Consider the following 24,311-nt stretch of genomic DNA (forward strand, 5'->3'; position numbering starts at 1 on the left):
TTCCCGTCTTCATCGAAAGAAAAATATAATTCGATCAATATAAAACCGAAAAATGTCTGCATCCTTTATAAACTCGTTATAAACAGATACATGTACGACATACAGCGCATCATTTCTTTCAGCAAGAAAAAAGCGCACGACACGCATCCAAATCCCATGAGTGACGATAGCGCGTGCAAACAATGCAAAGTACGTGGCACGCCCTCGCAAGAGTTACAAGTAAGAGTGCTGCTACGTAAGCTGCGGCAGCAACAGCAGAGTACGTAGTGGGAAGAGACGTCACTAGCCTGGTAACAATGGGTAGCAAGTAGAACTCCTCGCATACGTTTCTCGATTGAGGGTGCACACGCTGCCACGGCACCGGCAGCCTAAGTCTCTCATATATAAAACATAAAAATCGGCTTGCAGGTTGTTCTCCGCAGCTTCGCTAATAAACCACCTTCATAGAGTGCCAAAATCAAGATAGGGGCTGACAGATGGAATAGCACACTGTGGTACAAAGGTTATAAACAGGGATAAGGTGCCTCAGAAAGGCTGGCCAATGTTCGGATAGGAGGACCTGTCTTCGTCAAAGGCGGCCTCGCCATCTTCGGCATGTTAGTTTTAGAGGGTTAATGCAACGACGTCACGTGCGGTTGTCGGTGGCGGCTGGTTGTAGAGGGAGAGACTTCAAAGAGAATGAGCGCCGTCGCCTGACGTCTGTGAGCGTGGTAACCCAAAACGAGGGACCAGTGCGGGAGAGTGGGAAGGCGGGGGGATAAGAAAAGAAAGAAATGGGGAAATAAAGGGGGGACGCCGAAAAAAATAAATAAAGAACAAGAAAAGAAAAAGAGGGGCATGGGAAGTGTTGGGGTTGCGAGAGGTTAGGGACCATTCAAGGGTGTCGTTGGTGGCATGTTCTTGTGGCTTTAGAAGAGCCGATGAGGCGGTCAGTGCGCGAGTAACAAAAAAGGCCCCAAAAGACATAACTTGAAACAGTGACTTCAGTAGCGTAGCAGCAATGTATCGAGCAATTCTGAAGGAATTAAGATGGCGACAAGGAATCTAGGGTAGAGTGCATGGGGTAACTTAATGGCAGCGGAATGGTCTTTCAAGGGCCGTTAGCTCCAGTAGCTCAACGTAGGTGTCATTATGGCGGTATACAGAAATGGCGATACGCTGTGTGGTGGAGGCGCCAAAAAAGGTATAGTGGCGTCTGGGACATTAGAATGTGTTGGTGAGAATGTTTCAATAAATATAACAAAAGACAGACAAAACAAAAAAGGGGGGGGACCCGATACCGGTATAGCAAATAGAAGGGTGACGTGCGCAGAAGCGGGCTTGGGCAGGTGTATTTGGAAAAGAGGGTCGTACAGTTGATATAAACTTAAAAACATGAAAGAGTATAATAAATTGAGTAGTAGGCAAGAAAGAAATTTTGAAATGGAGGAATAAGTGAGGCTACGAATTAAGGTTAGCTGGTGACATAATGTGCTTTCGGCCTTGGTTTACAGTAGAATTTCAGATTTAAGTTACCGCTTTTAAAGATTCTAAGTTGCCACGTGCCACAATATTTTCCCGTCGGGTATAGGCAATAAACTTGTGTATGAGGTATGATTTGGTATATTTCTTTTCGCGAGGTGAACGGAAATTTGTTTGTAATATATAGAACCTTGCACTGTCGAATATATGGCCATGTCCTTTAAAGTGGCTGGTTACTGCTTTAAATAAGCTGTGTTTTGTATCCGCGCGGTGACCGTTTAGCATAGCATGAATTTGTTATCCACTCTCACCTATGTATTCTTTGCAACAAATGGCTCATTCTGGACAGTAGTTTACGTTGCTCGATGTGCATGTTACCTTGTGCGCCAATGTACCCCAAGTTACCTTGTGCAAGTAATTCGACGCTATACATTTTACTGCAGTAACGGATTGAATATGTTTGCATGTAGAGCACCTGAGGTGGCCACAGGGACCAGTTCGGAGCATCGTCTTTGTCCTTAGTTTGGCATGCACAAGAACATCTTTAAAATTAGTGTTGCGTCTGTAGGCTAATCTGGGCAGATCGGCAAAAATCATATTAGGTTTCTGGTTGCTGGTGAGAATTGGACAGTATTTACTACGGATATTGCTCACGTTTGGGAGTGCGCTTGAGAATTTAGTAGTAAGAATATGGGTTGTTGTTCTAATGATTTTCGGGCGGGACTTGAGGATCTCGGCTTGATCAAGTTTGGTTGCAGTGGTGTAGGCTGCTGGAAGGTCAATGTTTGGGTGGTTCCTGTTTGATAGGGTTTCTTTAAGGTGTAGTCTTGGTCTTCAACGCAAATGCGATGTAGTCGTGTGGCTTGGCCCTTAAAGATGCCTTGTTTGCAATGTTTGGCATGATGGCTCGTATATTCTAGGTACTGTTTGTCGAAAGGTTTTGTCGAAAGACGTCACGGCCCTGTACACCAACATTACAGTCCCCGATGCTTTATCTTCGATAAAAAACGCTGTCGACACACAATGCACAACGCTCTACTGAAATCTACTTGTCTCTCCTTGAAGTAGTTCTAACAGATTACTACGAATTTGTGGAAAGTTACTACCTACAGATACATGGCACAAGCATGGGTACGCCTTTTGCACCAACCTACGCGAACATATTTATGGCGATTCTAGAGCCAGATTTCCTGAAGCGCTTCACTGTCGAGCCCCACACGTACCTACGATATATAGACGACATATTCATAATATGGGGACATGGTGAAGACAGTCTAGAAAAAAAATATGTAGCATTTGTAAGCCCTTTTTATCGAATAATAAAATTAACATCAAGATCTTCAAATGGGCGCATAAACTTTCTGGACACAACAATATACATTGACAATTGGGCGCTAAAGACAACGCTGTACAAAAAACCTTTCAACAAACATCAGTAGCTAGAATATACGAGCCACTATCCTAGACATTACAAACAAGGCACCTTTAATGGACAAGTCATACGACTACGTCGCATTTGCGTTGAAAACCAAGACTACATAGATAGACTCGATCACCTTGAAGAAACCCTACCAACAGGAACCACCCAAACAGTGACTTTCAAGAAGCCTACACCACTGCAACCAAACTTGATCGAGCCGAGGTCCACAAGCCACGCCCGAGGATCACAAAAAACCACAAACCCTATTCTCACTACTAAATTCTCAAACGCACTTCCAGACGTGAACAAAATCCTCAGTAAATACTGTCCAATTCCCACCAGCAACCAGAAATTTAATAAGATTTTTTCGGACCCGCCCAGATTAGCCTACAGACGCAACACTAATTTTAAAAATCTTCTTGTGCATGCCAAACTAAGGAAAAAGACGATGTTGCGAACTGGTCGCTGTGGCCGCCCCAGGTGCTCTACATGCAAACGTATTAAATCCGCTACTGCAGTAAAAAGTATAGCGCCGAATTACTCGCAAGGTAACTTGGGGTACGTTGGGGCACAGAGCAACCTGCACATCAAGCAACGTAGTCTACTGTCCAGAATATGCCGCCTGTAGCAAACAATAAATAGGTGAGAGTGGATAACAAATTCATGCTATGCTAAACGGTCACCGCGCGGATACAAAACACAAATAATTAAAGCAGTAACCAGCCACTTTAAAGGACATGGCCATATATTATACAGTGCAAGGCTCTATTTATTACAAATTTCCGTACACCTCAGGAGAACAAATATACGAAATTATACCTCATACACAAGTTTCTTGCCTATACCCGACGGGAAAATATTGTGGCACGCGGCAACTCAGAATCATCAAAAGCGGTAACTTAAATGAGAAATTGTGAAATCATCAACCAAGGCACAAAACACATTATGCCAAGAGCTCACCTTAATTCTTAGTCTCACCTATTCCTCCATTTCAAAATTTTTTTCCTGCTTACTACTCAACTTATTATACTATTTTATGTTTTTAAGTTTAAATCAAGTGCACGAGCCCCTTTTCACAATTACACGTGCCTCCGCCCGCTTCTGCGCACGTCACCTTACGAATTTGTTATTCTGGTTTCGGTCCACCCCTTCCTTTGGATTAGTCTGTTTTTGTTTTATTTTTTAAACACCCTCACCAACATATTGCAAAGTCCCAGACGCCAGTATACCTTTTTCGGAACCTCAGCCACACGGGGTATCGCCATTTCTGTATACTGCCCTAACGACGCCCTACGTAGAGCTACTGGGGCGAACGTCCCTTGAAAGACCATGCCGCTGCCTTCCAGTTACCCCGTGCATTGGTGCCCATACTCCTTGTCGCCATCTTAATTCCTTCAGAATTGCTCGATACATTGCTGCTATGCTACTAACGTCACTGTTTCAAATTATGTCTTTTTGAGTCTTTTTTGTTACTCGCACACTGACCGCCTGACCGGCTCTTCTAAAGCGACAAAAACATTCCGCCAACGACACCCTTGAATGCTCCCTAACCTCTTGCAACCCCACCACCACTCATGCCCCTGTTTTCTTTTCTTGTTCTTTCTTTCTTTTTTTCTTTTCGATGTACCCATTTTTCCTCGCTTTCTTTTTATTTCCTTTTCGCTCCGCCTTCCCACACCCCCGCTCTGGTCCCCTCGTCTTGTGAACCACGCTCACAGGCGTCGGGCGACAGTTCTCATTCTGTTTGAAGTCACTCCTTTACAACCAGCCGCCACCGACAACAATCGCATGTGAAGTCACTGCACTAATCCTTTAAAACTAACATGCCGAGGATGACGAGGCCACCATTGAGGAAGATAGATCCTCCTGTCGAAATGTTCACCAGCCTTTCTGTTCCACCTTATACCTGTTTGTATCCTTTATACTTGATTGAGCGCGTTAGCCTGCAGTGATTGTTCATGAGAACAAAATTTTTTTCTTGGTAATAAGGCTACCTTATTACCAGTTTTACGTCATTAACATAAGAATAATGCGTTGGGAGGCTAGTTGGTAGTAATCTTTTGTTAACTCAATCTGCACTGTCTTCTACATCAGTGTCACGTCCGTAGCAAAGTTGAAGTTCACAAAATATATGTCATTAAGTGCTAATAGCAAAAAGAAGTCTGTATAAATGTGCAATAAACGTAACCTAAAGGAGCAGGTAGGTCCAGTGGCATTAGTGCAAGGGCTGCAAAGAAAATTATATTGCACACCTCTGTTTGGAAGTAATTTTTAAAGGCTATAAAAGAAACACATACGCAGTATCATTGAGCCCAAGAAGTGTATTTCAGCGAGTGCAGAAAGAAGCACAGGTTGTGCCAGCTGAACTAACGCAGAAGAGCGACAATGGTCGAGGAGCAGAAAGGCAACTAACTTATTGCCAAGAACAGCTTGTTCTTATACAAAAACATTATGACGTAACAGGGTAGTGTGGCGTCACTATATCAGACCATAGTTAGATATCACAAGACGTCACACACAAAGCTTGCGCTACGACATCCCTTCCCACTTAGATTAAGTCCACACTTCACTTCCTGAAGTCCTCATGTCTAAACCTATCCGGCGGACGTCGCGCACGGCCGCTTCGTCGAGGCATAACTTCGGGCTTGCTTAGAACTTCTGTGCTCTGCTCTGCTGGGGATGTGTCCTTGTGTGAAGTCGTTGTTGTTGCCGTAGTCGGAGGGTCGGTTGAAGCCCGAGGAGTTGGTCTCTGCATAGAGTCCCGTCGTGCAGATTCCACGGGTTCTGCTGCGGCCATAGGGAATCTTGTAGGGGTGACTACGGGATCTTTATCTGGTGGTTGTTGCGGCTCAGCCAGGCGCCTTGCGTCGGGAAGTAGCTGCAATGGTTGAGCTGAGACAGGTCTCGCAAAGGAGTGACGCAAATGGTCAGCATGCACAAAGCGCACTTCACCCGCCACATTCACAAGATACGTCACTGCGCTTACAATCTGAGTAACTACGCTGTCTTTCAACGCCACATTTTCACCACGAACGCATTTAACAAACACTATGTCATTCACTAAGAATCGACGCTCAGTACCCCGGTGCCTATCTTCTACCGCTTGCTAGTCAGCTGTTTGTTGAGCATATCTTGCTTAAAATGGGGTTTGAAGAACGACAACTTGGTCTTAGGTTGCCTCTTTAAGAAGAGCTGCGCAGGAGTGCTGCCTGTCACACTATGTGGCGTGTTCCGATAGCTCATCAAAAAGCTGTCTAACCCTGTTTGCACCGATTCTCGGTTTTGCGAGACATCTGATACCAGCTGTTTCAGCAATGCGCGCTTCATTGTTTGGACTAGATGTCCGGCTGCCCCGTTCGAAATCGGGTGATAGGGCGGCGTTCTTGTATGTTTTATGTTATTCTTTGCCAAGAAGTCTTCGAACTCTTGTGATACAAATTGCGGCCCATTATCGCTCACAATTTCGTCGGGAAATCCGTGCGCCGCGAGGACACTCCGAAGTTTGGAAATCGTTTGTCTTGTGATGGTGGAGGTCATTAGCCATACTTCAATCCACTTAGAATAGGCGTCCACTAAGGCTAGAAAGTTAAGCTGTCCTTTCTTGCAAACTCATCATGCAGCCTTTGCCAAACCTTGGACGGATAAGGCCAAGGGTGTAGTGGTATAGGCTGCGCGGCTGGTTGCACGACTTGGCAAACCCGACAGGCTCGTACGTAATCTTCTACTGCTTTATCAAGATCTGGCCACCAAATGAAGCCTCTAGCCAGCATTTTCATCCTTGAGGTGCCTGGGTGGTCTTCATCTAGCAAGGACAACACAGCCTGTTGCAATGCCTCGGGCACGATCACCCTTGTGCCCCTCATGACACAACCTTGCTCGAGTGATGGCTCTACACGTCTAACGTAGTATGGCTGGAGCTCGTTAGGCACTTCTGAAGGCCAACCATATCGCGTGTACTCGACCACTCTGCACAGTTTTCCATCCCGTGCAGTGGCCTTAGCTACGTCAGAGGAGTTCAACGGAGTGCTTCCGAACACGGAAAAGCATTCCGAACTCTCAGATTTGGGACAGGACGGTAGAGGTAGACGAGACAGAGCATCAGCCACTTCGATTTCAGCCCCTTTGCGGTACTTAAGCGTATACCGGTACGCGGACATTATCAAGGACCATCTTTGCAAGCTCGCACCTGCTTGCGACGGTGTCGCTTTGTTTTGTCCCAAGGTGCTTACGAGTGGCTGATGGTCTGTGTGCAACATAAACTGTCTACCGAAAAGAAACTTGTGGAACTTTTGAAGCCCAAAGATAAGCGCTAGGGTATCTCTTTCACATTGTGCATAATTTTTCTCAGCTCTGACGTCAGAGTTCGTGGAACAAAGGCCAGTGGACGCTGTTCTCCGTCCGGTAGCACTTGAAAAATAACAGCTCCAATGCCGTACGCAGACGCGTCACATTGCAACCCGAGCGGCTTGCATGCGTCGTAGTAAGTAAGAGCATGGCTGTTCACAAGCAGATGCTTAGTCGTTTTAAAAGCATTACCACACTGCTTCGTCCACAGCCATCCTACGGGATCTTGCGAATGTGCTGGATGAAGTGCGCTTTGCGCATGCTGACCATTTGTGTCACTTCTTTGCGGGACCTATGGTAGAGACGCCTCCGGTGGAAGCGTGGCCTCGTTAAGCCGCCGCATCTTCGTGCCAAAGTACTTGTTAAATGCGTTCGTGGTGAAAATGTGGCGTGGAAAGACGGCGCAGTTACTCAGATTGTAAGCCCAGTGACGTATCTTGTGAATGTGGCGGGTGAAGTGCGCTTTGTGCATGCTGTCCATTTGCGTCACTCCTTTGCGTGACCTGTCTCAGCTGAACCATTGCACCGACTTCCCGACGCAAGGCGCCTGGCCGAGCCGCAACAACCACCAGATACATATGCCGTAGTCACCCGTACAAGACTCTCGATGGCCACCGCATCTTCGTTGATGGTGTCCAGTAGGCCTGGTCACGGTGATCCCATCTTCATCACCAGATGAACTAACGCAGAAGAGCGACAACGGTCCAGGAGCAGAAAGGCAACTAACTTTATTGCCAAGAACGGATTGCTCTTATACAGAAAACGCTATGACGTCACAGGGTCGTGTGGCGCCACTATATCAGTCCATATTTGGATATCACAAGACGTCACACACAAAGCTTGCGCTACGAAACCAGCCAACCAGAAGAACTCTGCTATTTTGTTTATCTGATCACACTGTGAGCATTGCTGATAGCCAAAATACCACTTGCATATCAACAACATTTGACTTGGTGCGATGACGCTATCAACAGAAACCATAAATACAGAAGTAAACGAACTTGGACATCATAAGGACCACAAAAGGATGCAAATACAAATAAGAGACACATAGACTGGTTTGGCACTAGGCATCAATTGAAGGGTTTATTGACGAAAAAAGAGCACTCCACATGCTCGCACAGAAGCACACGAAAAGATGAAGACGCGGTTGTCACTTAAAAGTATTTAAGTGCCACTTGAGATACCATATTTCTTTGGCATGCAAGGCTTGGGAAGAAGTGCGCACACATTTGTCAGTTTCATTGCTAATGCACAAAGCATCAAACATTTTCAAGCTTGCTCATTGCAAAGCGGTGCAGGACGCGGGTGCCCTGAAGCCATGCATGCACGAGCACTGCCGGCAGGGATCTGCCAAATGTACGCCCCCTGCCAATAAATTAACAGCCGCGCAATGCGCTCAAAATCTTTCATTGACGTTTCCGCCGGTCTTGCAAAGATGACATTTTTCACATAAAAGTCAAATCCCGTACACAACACCCATTCTGCCCTCCTCGAAACGTGTAGTGTGCTGTGTTGTGCAGCCGGTTTTGGTAGCATCACTTACGATATTGCATATACGTAGAAGCTTACCAGCCCCCTCCCCCCCCCCCCGCAAAAAAAAGAATGAGAGGACGCCGCATTTTCCAGCCGCCTTTGTGCTACTGTTAGACAGGTCATGAACGTCTGACATAAGTACAGGCCCTCCCTTCTTCGTTTCAAGCTGATTGTGGCATATCTGGCTCCGTGAATTCACTTATTTAATGAGGCTTCCTGCTATAGAAGCGAACAATTTTGCGGTAGTAGCGAGCTTTGCTCAGGCGCAACACATGGAAGCTGAAGGCTGCCGCAATCTGATGGTCACAAGAGTTTCTGCGAGTTTTTGCTATACCCATTTTCAAAATATTGGAATGGACGAAATTATAAATGAGGACCTGTTTTTTTAGGCGGTGGAGGGTGTCTTCAGCACACCTGACCATTATGAAAAATGCAAAGGCATCGCTTTCAAGTGAATTTGAACCCTTTTGCCAAAAGAATGAAAAACACCAAGTGGTTGGTTCACAGGTTCTACAGAATGCTCAGGCCGCTCATCCTTTAGGATAACTAAGTAATCATCAACATATCGGAAAATGTGCAAAGCCTTAGCTGCGCATGCTGTGTGAAGACATGTGGAATTAGGTGTGTTAAAAAGTACAAACGTCCCTCAAAACAAGAGAAATAGATCATCGAGTACATGTCCCCTCCTTTTGAAGGACAGGGGTGTGTTTAAAAGGGACTGCTGTAGAGCACACGTAAAATCTTCAAATTTCCATAAAGATGTCAATGTTCAAACCAGTGCAATTTCGAAAAGCAGTACCAAAGTCACTGATGTTTTCTCAGACAGTGGAAAAACGTTTGCTTTGGAAATACAATAAAGAAATCTACTATATGAACAGAAAAGGTGTGTAGTGGCTGCTGAAGACACTCATACTTGGAAAGATAACCGAAGACGCTCCCAGAGTTGAGCACGAGGTAAAAGTCATGCGCTTAAACCAATTTGAGATGATCTTGCAGTAATCTAGACAAGGCACCTTGCCATGAATCTTTCTCAGCGACATGCAGCCGCAAATGGTGTCCCCTTTTTGTCCGTTTTTTTTATGGAAAAAACACCCTGGATCTGCTTACTTGCAACAGCTATGGTCTTCTTGAGGCTTTCGAAGTTAAACTCATCGAAAAGAGGGAAAGCTTTCTGTCTTAACTCTTTCCGTGAGCACTTGAAGGGCATAAAATTATTCGATGCGGCTTGTGGAGCCCTTCCGAGAAGACACCCTTAGGAATCGTTATGAATCCACCCTATTTAGCAGACACCGATAGCGCTAAGTTACTTTTTTACGTTATTGGTGTCCCAAACCTGAAAGCTGAAATTACTATAGGGTCATCTGGATATAAGACAGTCAACACCTTCTGACAGGCCTCTTTGTCATTACTCTGTTTTGAAAAAGAAAAACTAACATAGCTCTATTGGTGACTCATAAAGGGGGTGAATTCGTGGTGACTCCAAGAGTATTCTTCTCAGAAACAGCTTAAAAAGTAATATAAAAACATCCTGCCCATCAACTGTTCATAGATAGAATTAGAGAAGAAATGTTTGGCTTTATGTGATGAGCTGAACTTGCAAAGCCTCAACAAGACCACAAGAAAAACATGGGAGGCCATTCAGGGTGATTATAACTGAAAGAGATTCGGGGCAAGACACCTGCTTTAGATTCTCGCAAAAGCATCTCAAGTTGCTTTAAGTGTAGGACCTTTACCTCGTGCCAAATTCGGAAGGTGTCTTAGATTATCATTCCAAGTATGCGTATACTGTTCTGCCACTGTAAAGAATTTCTGCTGATGTAGTTGATCTTTTTGATTCTATTCTGCAAAGCGAACGGTTTTAAGCTATCTGTGAAAACATCAGACTTTGGTCCTGTTGCCTTTGAATATTGTACTCGTTTGAGCATTGTCAACTATATGAAAATTTTAATATTTTACCTGCACTCTGCAGCAGCCGCCTGAAATCACAACCCCGTCCTTCAAAAGCAGGGAACTTGGATTGAATCATGTACACTCCTGTTTAGGTAATCCGTTCTTGTTATTTTGTGGCAAACATACTTCCATCTGCCTTGACACAGTATCTGCAGCTAAGATGTTACATATTTTCGGTGTGTTGATGATTACTGAGACATTCTAAGGGATGTGCGGCCTGAGCATGTTGAAGCGTTTGTGAACCAAGTGCCGGGTGGTTTAGATTTTTTGGCAAAATGCTCTAATTCACGTCTCAGTTCCCTGAAGAGGGATGCCTTGAGTTTCTCGATATCGGTATCAGTTCTCATGAGGGTCAGGTGTGCTATTGATACCATTCAAGGTCCAAAAAATCAGTCCTTAGCTACGATACAGCCCATTCCATGAATGTGAAAAGGGGTATTGAGAAAACCTACACGCACACTACTTTCAAAAGTCTTCTTGTGACCATCATGTTCCATGCAGCTTTCAGGCCAAAGTGCTACACCGGCAGAGTGCTGGATTTCCTGCAGAATTGTTGGCTTCCATAGCAGGAATCGTGATTACAGAAGTGAATCGAGAGACACAGACATGCCACAATGAGCTTGAAACCAAAAAGGCATGGCCTGCGGTTGTACCCCACATTCATGACCTCACTCAAGGCGTCAAGAAAGTGACTGGGAAAAGCGGCATCTTGGTCACGCTTTCGATGCCTGGTAAGCTTGGACTCATGTGCAATGACGTGAATGGTGCTACCAAGGAAGACTGTGCAACTCACTAAGCCCACCACACGTTTGGAGAAGTGAAGAGTGCGTGCGGCGTACTGGATCCCATTTTATTGCGAAAAATGTTACGTCGGCCGATGTTACCGGCCGATGAGCCAATGAAAGATTGAGAGAACACCGCGCTGCTGTTTAGTCGCTAGCACGGGTGGACATATGGCAGATCATAAAACGCAGTGCACGTCCAAGGTTGACTTTCAGGGCACCCATGTGATGCGCTGCTTTGCGAAACAAGCTAGAAAAATCTGCGAGTTAGAAATGTGTGATGACTGCTTCCCTGCCCTCGCATGGCAAGGAAAAAGCATATCTCCAGCAGCACTGGAATGTTGTCTATTGACAACTGCGAATTATTCATCTCTTTGTAGGTTTCTGCGCAACTTGTGTGTAGCTGCTTTTGTCCTTAAACCCTTCAGTTGATGTCTAGCGCATATCCAGTCTGTGTCTCTTGCGTGTGTTCCATTTCAGTTGTCATGATGTCTAAGTTCAGCTGTCACCAACAAGCCCTAAGTTATGCATTGATCAGAAGTATTTATTGGCATGCTTCATATTGTTACGTAAGAAGACGCAAATGAAAAGCTATATACAAGTATATTTACAACGTAATACGCCGCACTTGGCCAAGAGGCAACAGCCCGCGGTAGCCTCCAATCGTTGTCGTCGTCTTCGTACTGCTCGCCTCTTCGTCATCGGTAATACTATTCCGTAGCACTACCCCCGGCGGCAAAAGCGCCGTCCCGGAGCGACTAAAGGCCGGACTTGGAAACAGTGTAGTAGGCCTTGAGCCTACTGACGTGCACAACATCACTAGGTGCCACAGTAGATGACGAGGTTGAGCTCACAGGGGCAATTTCGTACGTCACAGGCGTAACCTGGCGCAGCACGCGGTAGGGCCCTGTGTATCGCGAAAGGAGCTTCTCTGAAAGTCCGACGTGACGGGAGGGCGACCAGAGGAGCACGAGCGCACCAGGCGAAAACTGTACGTCACGGTGGCGGGCGTTGTACTGACGCTGCTGATTGGTTTGCGAGTCCGTCAGTCGAGCACGGGCAAGCTGGCGTGCATGGTCGGCGAGAGCGATGGCGTCGCGCGCATACTCGCTTGTTGAGATCGAAGCAGGAGGAAGTGCCGTGTCAAGGGGCAAGGTCGGTTCGCGACCGTAGAGCAGATAAAAGGGAGAAAATCCGGCGGTGTCGTGCCGGGAAGAATTATAAGCGAATGTGACGTAAGGAAGGGCGATGTCCCAGTCGCGGTGGTCCTTGGAAACGTACTTTGACAGCATATCGGTAAGAGTACGGTTTAACCGCTCAGTCAGGCCATTGGTTTGAAGATGGTATGAGGTAGTCAGCTTGTGTTGAGTGGAGCAGGAACGTACAATGTCGGCGATAACTTTCGAGAGGAAGTTACGACCACGGTCAGTGAGCAGCTGTCGCGGGGCGCCATGAAGTAAGATAATGTCACCCAAGAGAAAGTCCGCGACGTCAGTGGCGCAACTGGTAGGGAGAGCCCGCGTGATAGCGTATCGGGTGGCGTAATCAGTTGCGACGGCTACCCATTTGTTCCCAGAGGATGACGTGGGAAAGGGACCGAGGAGGTCTAATCCAACACGAAAGAACGGTTCCACAGGGACAGTGATCGGCTGGAGATGACCGGCAGGTAGCACCTGAGGTGTTTTCCGACGCTGGCAGGTATCGCAGGCAGCAACATACTGTCGCACGGAGCGAGCGAGGCCAGGCCAATAGAAGCGGCGGCGGACGCGGTCGTACGTGCGGGTTACGCCAAGATGTCCTGCAGTAGGTGCGTCATGCATCTCAAAGAGCACAGTCTGTCGTAGATGTTTTGGCACAAGAAGAAGATCAGATCCGTCAGGAAGGAAGTTTCTTCGGTACAGAATGCCGCTCTGGAGGACATATCGGCGAACGGATGCGTCGGTAGGTGTAGAGCGCAGACGCTCGATGAGTACTCGCAGCGATAGGTCTCGGTACTGCTCATCGGCGATGTTAGCGAAGGCAGACACAGAGAAAATGCCGTCGGCGGTACTACTTTCGGCGTCGTCAGGCTCGTCTACCGGGTAGCGAGACAGGCAGTCAGCGTCCTTGTGTAGTCGGCCAGATTTGTAGGTGACAGAGAACGAATATTCTTGGAGGCGTAAGGCCCAGCGACCAAGTCTTCCTGAAGGGTCTTTCAATGAGCATAACCAACAAAGCGCGTGATGGTCGGTGATAACGGAAAAGGGTCGGCCATATAAGTATGGGCGGAACTTCGCAACCGCCCAAACTAGGGCCAGACACTCACGCTTAGTGATGGAATAGTTGCGCTCCGCGGGTGAGAGGAGCCTGCTGGCGTAAGCGATAACACGGTCGTTGCCGCGCTGGCGTTGTGCCAGTACTGCGCCAATTCCGTGACCGCTGGCATCAGTACGAACTTCGGTAGGCGCAGAAGGATCGAAATGGGCCAGAACGGGAGGCGTTGTGAGAACGTCGATTAGATGCGAGAATGCAGAGGCCTCGTTATCGCCCCACTGGAAAGGAGCATCTTTTTTCAAAAGCTCGGTTAGTGGTCGTGCGATGGCCGCGAAATTTTTCACGAAACGGCGGAAGTAGGAACAAAGGCCGATGAAGCTGCGCACATCCTTGACACACTTCGGAACAGGAAAGTGCGTAACAGCATGGATCTTGCCTGGGTCCGGTTGCGCTCCGTTCGCGTCAACGAGATGCCCAAGGACGGTAATCTGGCGACGGCCGAATTGGCACTTCGATGCGTTCAGTTGCAGACCGGCGCGACGAAAAACGTCCAGGACTGCCGAGAGGCGCTCGAGGTGCGTAGCGAACGTTGGGGAGAATACTATGACGTCGTCCAAGTAGCACAGGCATATGGACCATTTGAAACCGTGAAGAAGGGAGTCCATCATGCGTTCAAAAGTGGCAGGAGCGTTACATAGACCAAACGGCATCACTTTGAATTGATAAAGACCGTCCGGAGTTACAAAAGCAGTCTTCTCGCGGTCGAGATCGTCCACAGCAATCTGCCAGTAGCCGGAGCGGAGGTCAATAGAAGAGAAGTAGCGAGCACCATGGAGGCAGTCAAGGGCGTCATCGATCCGAGGTAGGGGATACACGTCCTTTTTGGTAACCCTGTTAAGGTGCCGATAATCCACGCAAAAGCGCCATGAGCCATCCTTCTTTTTTACCAGTACAACCGGTGACGCCCATGGACTACATGACGGTTCTATGATGTTATTGGCAAGCATTTTGCGAACTTCAGCGTGAATAACTTGACGCTCAACCGGTGACACTCGATACGGGCGGCGATGAATAGGAGGGGCATCGCCGGTATTAATGCGATGTTTAACAGTTGTAGTTTGGGCCAAAGGACGATCGTGAAAGTCAAAAATATCGTTGTAGGAAAACAGAACGCGGTAGAGCTCACGAGCGTGCTCGGACGGCATGTCGGGCGCAATCATTTTCTGTAAGTCGGCGATGGTGCAAGTTGTCGACTGAGATGGTAGAGGAGGATCGGCTGAATGGCTGTCTACCTCAATAGATGCTATTGAGTGATCTTCGAATGAGAAAAGCTGGGCCAGAGACATCCCGCGTGGCAGCACTTGTGTCGGCAAGCCAAAATTGACCACGGGCAGGCAGACGCAATTAGCCGTAATAGATAAAACGGTATGAGGCACCGTGATCCCGTGTGTAAGGAGGACGTCTTGTATAGGAGCCGCGATATAGTGACCGTCGGGCACTGGTGGGGATGACACTAGGTCAACGTAAGTCAGTGCCGTAGGTGGCAAGCGAACAAAGTCGACGGAACTGAGGCGACTGGGGTGTGGTTCAGCGGGATCCAGAACAGGCAGGTCAAGGCGGAGAGTACTGGCGGAACAATCAATTAGAGCAGAATGTGCGGAGAGGAAGTCTAAGCCGAGGATGATGTCATGGAGACAGTGGGCGATGACCGTGAATAGCACGACTGTTGAGCGATCGGCGAAGGAGACGCGGGCGGCACACATACCAATTACGGGGGCTGTTCCGCCATCGGCGACACGGACAACAAGCGTCGTGGCGGGCGTGATTATTTTTTTCAGGCGGGTACGAAAGTCCGCGCTCATTACCGACAAATGAGCCCCAGTGTCTATAAGAGCAGATACAGGAACACCGTCGACTTGCACGTCAAGAAGGTTCAGGCGAGTGGGCAACGTCAGAGGAGGATTTGGCGGCGTAGGGAGCAATGCAGTGTCACCTCGAGGCGCTGCATCATTCAGTTTTCCGGCTGGGAGCGGCGTCCGAAGGGAGTCGGCGAGAAGGAGCGACGGGGCTGGGGAGAGCGAGATTGTCGTCCTTGGGGCGAAGGTGAACGAGAATAGGGGCGGTTCGGCGCAGGAGAGTCAGTGGCGGCATTATCGGAGCGTGCGGCATAAGGACGAGAAGGGCCACCCGAGGGTCGAGAATAGGCAGTATAAGCAGACCGGGTCGGGGAAGTCCAGCGACTTCGACAGTGCCGAGAAATGTGCCCGATGCGACGGCAGTGAAAACAAATGGGCTTGTCGTCAGCAGTGTGCCATTCAGCTGGGTTGCGGAAACGTGGTGGGTAAGACGATGCGGGACGGGGCGGAATCGAAGAAGCCGGATGGGTATCAGGGTGATGGGCCGAGCAGATGGTGTGAAGGCCCATGTTTTCGAACTCCTGGCGGACAACTGCCTGGATCAGGGAAACCGTGACTGCCGGTGCGTTGGTGGGGCTGGAGTCGAAGGCAGCCGGATAGGCGGCCTCAATCTCACGCCGAACGATCTTGGTAATATCGCCGGTGTTGTTGGTACGAGGAGCGTCGGCACAGGAAGAAGTCGCTGGGGTGTTGGGCAAACGGGCAAACTGCTGATCGATACGTCTGCTTTTAGCGAGTTCCAGGCGGCGGCACTCTTTGATAACAGCATCCACCGTCGCGACGTTGTTGAACACGAGCAAGTTGAAGGCGTCATCGGCAATGCCTTTGAGGATGTGGGATACCTTGTCTGACTCGGGCATGTGTGCATCAACTTTGCGGCACAGAGCCAGGACGTCCTGAATGTACGTGACATAGGGCTCTGTTGACGTCTGCACACGGCCGGAAAGCGCCTTCTGCGCGGCAAGTTTGTGACCGTAGGGGTTGCCGAACAAGTCTCGGAGCTTTTGCTTGAACGAATCCCAACTGGTGAGCTCCTCTTCGTGCGTCCGAAACCAAACTCGAGGGGTACCACCGAGGTAAAAGACTACGTTGGCGAGCACGATAGTAGGGTCCCACCGGTTATTGCGGCTGACGTGTTCGTACAGGCTGATCCAGTCGTCGACGTCGTCCCCATCTTTGCCCGAGAATACGCCAGGATCACGAGGAGCAGGGAGAGAGATGTAGGTCGTCGAAGTGGCAGGAGGGGTCGGAGGCGGCTGAGTCGAATTGTCATCGCCGGGAGCCATGAAGCTAGGCTCGACGTACCGTCCACTGCGAAGCTCCGTGACGAGGTACAGGGAACGTCCACCTCCACCAGATATGTTACGTAAGAAGACGCAAATGAAAAGCTATATACAAGTATATTTACAACGTAATACGCCGAACTTGGCCAAGAGGCAACAGCCCGCGCTTGCCTCCAATCGTTGTCGTCGTCTTCGTACTGCTCGCCTCTTCGTCATCGGTAATACTATTCCGTAGCAATATAAAGCCAGAGGAGTATTACTATACTGACCGGAAGCTACAAATGGTAAGGATGTTCTAGCTCAAAACAACATTTTACATTTATCTACACTGATTTACCAGTAACCAAGAAATATTTTTGCTCGCGAACGAACTGAGTACTCGTGTGTTATGAAAACACGGAGAGAACTTACGAGTAAATCTTCAGCAGTGGTCATCCAAGCGGCCTGCGCCTGTTATAGCATTTAAAATGGTCCGTTGCTCCCTAAGTAGGTCATTTGGTCACCTGTCCGCTTGTTCAATATAGCGCTTTCTTCAGGGAAGTGGAATCTTCTATAACACATTGCATTCAATAAAGTGGGTGACGTGCTCCTTAGTGCATGTACCTTGACTCTTGGTGCTGTTTACCGACCGGCACATTCTTGCGAGCTTTAGTGGTGCTGAAAGAACAGCACCTACACCACACTTGTGCGCGACGTTTTTTTAGATGGCGGGACACCCCGTGTACGTATGGCACTCTCACAGGGCGCCTAATGAGACGTGCGTTATTGAGCGTCCAGTCGGCGTGCATTGGGCGTGCGTGTATTGAGGGGAGTGTCATTGCTATTGGAAACGTTGAGGGTGTTTTTGAAAAGTGCGCAGTAGGATTATAGTTCACACATGAATTGCCACTAGATGATCACCCGCAATTCTTCGATATTCGTACGATTCTAAATGTAACTGCCTTTGTTGGATGTACTATCTTAGGAGCAAGAAGCCCTTGCTCTACCACCGTTTGGCGCACTCCAAGTTAAAAGATGCATAGCTCCTAACTGACCGAGAGCTGTTGTGGTTAAATCTTGAGCAGCAGGTTTCCTGCAGCGTTCAGCAACAAGCGAGCCGTTCATGCAGGGGCGGATCTCCCGATGACACCTTGGTGTCAGTCGCTGGCAGCCACATTAAAGAGGTAAAACTGAACTGGCAGACGCTCAGTGCAATAATGCACGTCGTAGTGGGCGCCTGATGGCTGTGCCATACATAGACGCTGTGTCCCACCGCCGAATAAAAAGGTGGCGAATAACTGCGGTGTACGTGTTTTTAAGTGCCACTCAAGTTCGCAAGAATGAGCAGGCTTGTAAAAATGCCGGACTTCAATTAAGCAGTCTGTTTCAGAAGCGATGTCCGAAATAAAGGACAGACTAGCGAAAGTCGAAACCCAAACTTCTGTTTTCGAGCAGTGCCAAAAAGATATGAAAGAATTGCATGCCATGGTAGAGCGCCTCAAAAAAGACATGAGCGCGTTTCACTCACGTCTTGATGACGCAGAAGATCGATCTCGCAGAAATAATCTGATCTTTTATGGTATCCCAGACACCGCAGACGAAACTTCATCAGAATCGGAAAATAAGATACTAAACCTGCTGACTAATACATTGAAGGTTAACATAACGGGTTCTGACATATACCGGGCGCACAGAATTGGTCGTTTTGATTCAGCGAAAACTCGACCATTAATAACTAAATTTGAAACCTATAAAACCAGGGAGCTAGTCTCTTCAAAGCGAGGTTTATTAAAAAACACAGACACAGCAATGAGTGAAGATTTCTGCCAAGCCACTCGTAACATAAGGAAAAAATTAATAGAATATGGCAAATCGAAAAACACGCTTTTCAAACTAAGATATAAAAAACTAATGTTGGATGGGAAATGCTACGCATATGACGAAGCCAGTGAAAGTATTTACGAAATGCGCAGAACGCATACACCTGGTACAACTCTTCGTTCTGGCCGTAAGTTACAGCCAAGTTAGGGCCATCCGAGGGGAGGTGCCTTAAAAGATTGCGGGTGTTCAGTTCTTTTTACTAACATTCGTAGTTTTTTTCCTAAGAAAGACGAATTATGTGCTGTTATTAACGACTGTAATGCTGACATCATTGTACTCACAGAAACATGGTTAAATAGTAAAATAACAAACGCTGAACTGTTTGAGTGCGAGAACCAATACGTTGTTTACCGAAGTGACCGAACTGGTAGAATTGGTGGTGGCGTTCTGCTCGCCGTTAAAGAATGTATTAATTGTTTTTTTGAGACCATTGATACCAATATAGAGCTAATTTGGTGCTGTATAACTATTAGTTTTAAAAAAATAATACTAGGTGTGTGCTACCGATCCCCATCAAGCGACTCATCCTTTTGCGATGACTTATATGATTGTTTAAATAAGATTACCATGCGTTACCCCGGAACTGAAATCATACTCTTAGGCGATTTTAATTTTCCTAACATTGTCTGGTCACATGTCAATCCCTTTTCTAATCCTTCGTCGGCCGAGGCCAATGGGTTCATTTCCATTTGCTCTGACTTCGGCTTATCGCAGATCGTCAGACTTCCAACACGTGTAGCACAACACACATCTTCACTCCTGGACCTCATTCTAACGTCATCGCCCGATAACGTTTCTGCGGTGACACACATGCCCGGACTGAGCGATCATGACATCTTGCATTTTACACTTACAACAACACAACAAAAAACATACCGACAGCGGAAAAAGTTCCGAGATTATAAAAAAGCTAACTATCAAGCCATCAACAGAGAACTATGCATATTTCTAGACACATTCCTCCCACTTTATCTGCAACGCTCCGTAGAAACTAACTGGTCTATCTTCAAAAATAAAATAAGTGAGCTTATCACCAAACACGTACCCCTTCGATCCGTCTATGCCAACAATAAAGCACCATGGTACAGCACATATCTTAATCGGTTATCGAACAGGAAAAAACGTTTATTGCGTACAGCGAAACATTCCTCAAAACAGACACATTGGCTAGCATATAAACACGCAGCAATTTCATATATTAAAGCCCTAAGGTCATCCAAATTTTCATTCCTTAATTGTACACTTCCAAATTTATTGAAGACTAATCCAAAACGCTTCTGTGAAGCCATACGAGGAAACAACCATAAAACTGGAATATCATTGCTAACAACTTCTGGGGACCCAGTACCTCACCTATTGTGTTCTACTGTACTTAACGATACCTTCACTCAGTCATTCTCATCACCTCAGACCCCTGATCTGATGCCTGAGATAAAATCAACTAACTACCATTTCATGGATGCCATCGTTTTCGACGCAACTGGTATCAAAGCCATAGTACAAAACTTAAAACCTAAAGCATCATGTGGGGTAGATGAAATTAACACTATATTCTTACAAAACACAGCGGAATACTGTTCAATCCTACTAGAATGCATTTACTCACAATCCTACAACTCTGGCACCTTACCGTATGATTGGAAAATTGGCAAAGTAATCCCCATTCACAAAACCGGACCAACCCATGATCCACACAACTATAGACCTATTTCACTGACATCTGTACCATGCAAAGTTATGGAGCATATAATATACACGCATCTGGTCAATTTTCTTGAAAATAACAACTTCTTCACAGTTATGCAGCATGGATTCCGTAAGAACTTCTCTTGTGACACTCAGCTTATCCTCTTCACTAATGCCCTACATGCCAATTTAGATTCTGGTTTTTTAACAGATTGTATATTTCTCGACTTCTCTAAAGCATTTGACAAAGTGAACCATGCATTGCTTCTTCATAAATTAGGCGTTCTAAACATAGACCCCTCCGTAATTAATTAGATTCGCGCGTTTCTGACATCACGTGTTCAATTTGTAACCACTAATGACGCTAACTCACCTTTAGCCCCTGTTGACTCCGGCGTCACGCAAGGGTCTGTGCTCGGTCCTTTATTATTCCTAATTTATATTAATGACTTGCCCACTCACGTTTCCTCGAACATTTGTCTTTTTGCGGATGACTGCGTCTTGTATCGTAAAATAACTAATTCTTCAGATATTCTACTAATTCAGGAGGATCTCAATAACATAAATGAGTGGTGTCGTACGTGGCGCATGGAATTAAACATTAGAAAGTGTAAGACAATGAGGATTTCTCGTACTAACGTCATCTGCCCCACCTATACGCTAAATAACATCCCACTAGAATGTGTAACGTCATATCGATACTTGGGGGTTCACATTGCCAGCAATCTATCCTGGAAAACTCACATTGATCACATAACATCTAAGGCCACTCGCACACTAGGATACTTTCGTCGAAAATTTTCTCAAGCACCATCATCACTAAAACTCTTACTGTACACAACTTACATTCGCCCACAACTAGAGTACGCGTCATCAGTATGGGACCCCGGTCATGACACCCTCATACAGTCTCTAGAGGCAATACAGAATCGATCAGCCCGTTTCATTCTCACCAACTACCAAAGAACTGCGAGTGTCACTAACATGAAAGCTCTCCTTCACCTCCCGCTGTTATCAACCCGTAGAAAACTATCTCGCATATGTCTTTTCCATAAAATCTACTACCATAACACATATTTACGTTCTATCTTTGTCCAACCCCCACCATACATTTCATCTCGCATAGACCACCGCCAAAAGGTAAACATTCCGCACTGCAACACCGTCGGCTTTTCATATTCATTTCTTCCCCAAACGAGCAAAGATTGGAATAACTTACGCGCATTACTTACAAGCATTATTGACACCAATAACTTTAAAAGCACACTTCAAAGCTTCATGTTTTAAATTATTGTTGCGTTTGCTTTTTCTGTATAATAACTGCTTTTATGTCATTGTTTTACATTTTGGCTTGTACTTTTATATCGTATGTTCTTTCCTTTCTTTATTTGTTATGCCATGTATTTTTGCCACGCTCACAAGTTTATATTTACCATTATTATTTTGTATACGATGTTTTTTTTGCCATGTTGTTTGCCTTCCTTTCTTATTTTGTGATTTGCCTCTGTATTTACTTACTTTGCCCCTCCCCTCTGCAATGTACAACCGTACCTTGAGGGTATGATAAATAATAATAAAATAAAGTACATGGGCTTAAGAGCACACCACCCGATTTATTTATTTATTTATTTATTTATTTATTTATTTAACGTACTTTCAATGCCCGAAGGCAATACAGAAAGTAGTGGGTGGGGGTGGTATACAATATTCCATGTCTCTGTATAAAGTTCTATATTGGGCAAACAAGCAGGTGCCTGAATGACCGGTTTAGGGAGCACCGGAATGCTGTAAACACTCTAGTAGGCGCTGCTCACTTGGTTGAGCGCTGCCGAAAATGTACTCGTGAACGCTCCCCGTGTTTTTAAAACACGCAAGTGCTCAAACGGTTCTCCAGGCAGTTGGATAAGAAATATTTGAGGCGTTTCGCTTTGCAAAAAACTGCTGATGAATGCCTAAGCGCTCTATCACTGGAACCCACTGATAAAGGAATCTTGTGCCTTGAGAAGAACCTGGAGAATGATTTGTAATGGCTTGTCATGGCCACTTATCGGCTTTGTTGCGGATTTGATTGTCTCCTACGTGGCTCATTCGTTTATTATCTGTCTGCGCATTTATTTGAGCATACGGTGGCATCTTTCAAATTTTTTTCTGAATAAAGTTTGTCAGTTGAGGTAGTGCGCTCCGTCATATACCACCTTTTTTCCGTCAGTCTCGTTCGTGTTAGTAATTACGTCAAGTAATTGTGAATACTAATGTTAAATAATGGTGAGTGCGCCGCACGCTAGAGGTCTCGTATATTTGGCCCATTACACTTCAATTCCTTACATGTGCAGAAAGTGTATGAGCGCGTAGCATAAGGAGGAAAAATGTGGAAATAAAAGCTATGACATAGGAAAGTTCTAAAGCAATAAAACATATTACCAAGTGGTAAATATATTGCGTACTAAGGAAAAATAAAATGTAGGTTGCAGCCGAGCGACTGATGCAAAAAAAAATTCAGAAATTAAGGTATGTCTGGTCTAGCTTTGTAGTGAACAAGATAATCTGTACGTAACGTCTACAATCACAAATAAGGAACAAGTTGAATAAAGTTGAACAAATATTTAGCCTATTTAGTAAGCTGTGCTAAGTAATAAGTCCATAAACTTATTCACGAACGATAGAGAGATCATACTTTTGCGAACACATACACTTTAGAGAAACCAGACGCGATCACTGGATTACACGTCGTGTTGCTGCAGCAATAGCCGTGGGGTCCCTGCTTTTTTTATGTGCTCCCCCCTGACGTGGACACTGTTGTGGGTCATGGCCTCATACTATCAAGTACTGTGTTAACCTTTAGCCGTGGCACTTTAAAGCTGTCACATTGTGATTACATGCAAGGAGCAGCACAAATAGTCAGGAAAACAATGTTTGCACCACTGAGGGATGGGTACAGCACAACGTCAAAGTCACTGATGAATGTCGTGATAATAGGGACTCCTTCATGACAGAACTTTTTGACAGGCAGCAACACTACAATACGAAGAAATGTATTTTTTTCTATCACTTAGTTTAAGATACTTGGTCTTTCTTTACCCTTTACCCTTTACCCCTTTCCCAAGCATAGAGTAGCCAGCCGGTATTTGCACTGGCTAACCTCTCTGTCTTGCCTTCCCTTTTGTCTCTCTCTCTCTCTTGGTCTTTTTTGTTACTCGCGCACTGACCATCTCTTCTAAAGCCACAAAAGCATACCGCCAACGACACCCTTAAAAGCACCCTCACCTGTCGCTCCCCTACGCACTTAATTTTGTTGTTGTTTATATTTTCCCTCTTGGTCTTTTTTATGTCTTGCTTTTTATCCCCGCCTTCCCATTCTCCCACTCTTGTCCCATACTCTTAAAGATCATGCTTGGAGACATTAGGCGAAAGCGTTATTTCTTTCTTTTTTTGGAGTCTATCCCTTTACACTCAGCCGCCACCGACAACAACTGCACATGATGTCACTCCACTAAATCGTTACAACTAATATGCCGACGATGACGAGGCCACCTTTGACGAAAATAGGTGCTTTTATCGAAGCGTTGGCCAGCCTTTCTGAGGCACTCAATCTCTGTTTATAACCTTTATGCCACAGTGTGCTATTCCATCTGTCAGCGCCATTCTTGATCTTGCATTTCCCTTGTCATGTTTAGTTACGTCAAAGTTGTGTCACCGAACGTCGTCCACACTTCTACAATTCATCGCTCATCGCACAGAATTGCTATGAGCGAGCGACTAATTAGTAGCGCGAAGACGGAACTGGATGTAAATTGGTCAAGTACTACCAATTGTCGCACGG

At 46.3% G+C, this 24,311-nt stretch overlaps 1 protein-coding gene across 1 annotated transcript in view; it reads right to left on the minus strand.

Annotated features, from left to right (window-relative positions):
• Positions 1-24,311, minus strand: part of LOC135899053 (uncharacterized) — a 52,366-nt gene that overhangs the window by 14,479 nt on the left and 13,576 nt on the right. The gene's annotated exons all lie outside the window — the stretch shown is intronic.

This window comes from Dermacentor albipictus, chromosome 7, assembly GCF_038994185.2.
Source record: "Dermacentor albipictus isolate Rhodes 1998 colony chromosome 7, USDA_Dalb.pri_finalv2, whole genome shotgun sequence".
In the NCBI taxonomy this organism is placed as follows: domain Eukaryota; kingdom Metazoa; phylum Arthropoda; class Arachnida; order Ixodida; family Ixodidae; genus Dermacentor; species Dermacentor albipictus.